Below are 2,669 nucleotides of genomic sequence, written 5' to 3'. Positions count from 1 at the left end.
GCCTCAGCCTCCCAAGTAGCTGGGATTACAGGCAGCTGCTACCAGGCCCGGCTAATTTTTGTATTTTTAGTAGAGATGGGGTTTCACCGTGTTGGCCAGACTGTTCTCAAACTTCTGACCTTAAGTGATCTGCCTGCCTCAGCCTCCCAAAGTGCTGAGATTACAGGCGTGAGCCACCGTGCTCAGCCCACAGTGAAATTTTGCTGCCTCTTCATAAACAACTCCAACTTCTTTGAGACTGAAGCAATTCCTAAAACGGTTAAGTGAACATTAGCTGGTTTTGAATTACCTCTAGTCAGAAAGCTGTCTCTGTTGAGGCAGTGTGCGTGCAGGCAAAGCGTTTTTCTGAGCATTTTGCCAGTAAGGCTTGTAATCCTCAAATTCATGTGTTGCAGTCATAAATATTTTACGTGTTCTGTCTTCATTAAGGTCTTGCTCACCAACTGGCAGCTTGTTGGAACTCTTGTCACTATTCATTGACCAATTTCTCCATCTTCGTGGTATAGATGCTACATTAATTGTGGCCATTGTTATAAATCACTTTGGATGCCATTTCTCTGCAAAGCTAGGGTTTTGTTTTACTTTTTTTTTCTGTTTTTGAGACAGGGTCTCACTGTATCACCCAGGCTGGAGTGCAGTGGCTTGATCACAGTTCACTGCAGCCTCCAACTCCAGATGCAAGGGATCCTCCCACCTTAGCCTCCCTAGTGCCTGGGACAACATGTATGTGCCACCACACCCAGCTAATTTTGTTTTCTGTAGAGATGGGTCTCACTATGTTGCCCAGGCTGGTCTTGACTTCCTGGACTGAAATGAGCCTCCTGCCTTGGCCTCCAAAGTGCTGAGATTATAGGTGCGAGGCACTGCATCAGGCCCAGGTTTATTTCAAATGTAGGATCAGATTGCTGTTTTGGGGATTGAACAACAGATGAAAAAAACAGTTGATTTGTGTCTAAGAATGATGTGGTAGGAAATCCTCCTTGATTTGATTTGATTTATTGATTTTTGTCAGGGAACGGGGAGTGTCACTCTAGTGCCCAGGCTGGTGCGCACTGGTGCCATCTTGGCTCACTGCAACCTCTGCCTCTCCATCTCAAGCGACAGTCCTGCCTTAGTTGGGATTACAGGCGTGTACCACCACACTCGGCTGATTTTTGTCTTAGCTAAAATACAAAAAATTAACCAGGCGTGGCGGCATGCACCTGTAGTCCCAACTACTCTGGAGACTGAGGTAGGAGAATTGCTTAAACCTGGGAGGCAGAAGTTGCAGTGAGCCAAGATCACGCCTCCCAAGGTGCTGGGATTACAGGTATGAGCCACCGTGTGCTGTTTCAAAGCAGTCAACAAAGCTCCAAGACCAGAGTCGACTTGAAGATGCATTTGAATTGGTGGAAGTCCTCACATATGGTCCAGATCCATCTCTAGCTTGGCCAAGGCCCATTTGACTTGGCTTTGTCTCCCACCATACGGAAGAATGGAAAAGTCACATCACATGTTGGATGCTTATCTGCAGGCTAAGCTAAACATTAACAAAAAGAGACATAGCTGAAATAACATGGATGGTTCTGCCAGCTGTCGGACTGCCAGCTCATGGTCACTTATGTCCTGAGTGACCATGAGCTGAGAGCTGCTCTTGAGAAGCCCCAGTCTGGTGTGCACCTCTTGGTATAGGCATCCTGTCATTCTAGTGTTTAAAGGAAGATTTCCTGGCCGGGCGCATTTGCTTACGCCTGTAATCCCAGCAACTTGTGGGGGCTGAGGCAGGCAAATCACTTGAGGTCAAGAGTTTGAGACCAGCTTGGCCACATAGTGAAACCTCATCTCTACTAAAAATACCAAAAAAAATAGCATGGTGGCGTGTGCTTGTAATCCCAGCTCCTTGGGAGACTGACAGAGGAGAATCTCTTGAACCCTGGAGGCAGAGGTTGCAGTGAGTGAGCTGTGATTATGCTATTGCACTCCAGTCTGGGCAAAAGAGCGAGACTCCATCACAAAAAAAGACAAAGAAAAAAATAGCACATGATCATGGGACCCTGGTTAGGAACCCTGAACGCCCATGGTGACAGAAGGATGGTTACACCACTTTGTTTGGGGATCATATAGAGCTCTTTTTAAAGATGCCCTTTTGAAACCAAACAATAAACTTTTGGTGATTCTGTTATATCATATTTTTTGGTAGAGATGGGGTCTTGCCATGTTGACCCGGCTGGTTGCAAACTCCTGGCTTCAAGCGATCCTCCTGCCTTAGCCTCCCAAAGTGCTATGATTACAGGTGACAGCGCCTGCACCCACCCTCCCTCATATATTCTATTTTATTTTATTTAGATATGGAGTCTCAATCTGTTGCCCAGGAGGGAGTGCAGTGGCAAAAGCTCAGCTCACTGCAACCTCTGCCTCCCAGGTTCAAGCGATTCTCCTGCCCCAGCCTCCCAAGTAGCTGGGATTATAGGTGCACACCAGCACACCCGGCTAATTTTGGATTTTTAGTAGAGACGAGTTTTACCATGTTGGCCAGGCCGGTCTCAAACTCCTGACCTCAAGTGACCTCCCCACCTCAGCCTCCCAAAATGCTGGGATTACAGGCATGAGTCAACATGCCCAACCACAAGGATACTTTTTTTTTTTTTTTTTGAGGTGGAGTCTCACTCTGTTGCTGGGGCTGGAGTACA

Source organism: Cebus imitator, unplaced genomic scaffold (genome assembly GCF_001604975.1).
Source record: "Cebus imitator isolate Cc_AM_T3 unplaced genomic scaffold, Cebus_imitator-1.0 Scaffold153, whole genome shotgun sequence".
Taxonomy (NCBI): Eukaryota; Metazoa; Chordata; class Mammalia; order Primates; family Cebidae; genus Cebus; species Cebus imitator.
The sequence above is the reverse complement of the archived record's forward strand: the minus strand, read 5'-3'. Positions refer to the sequence as shown.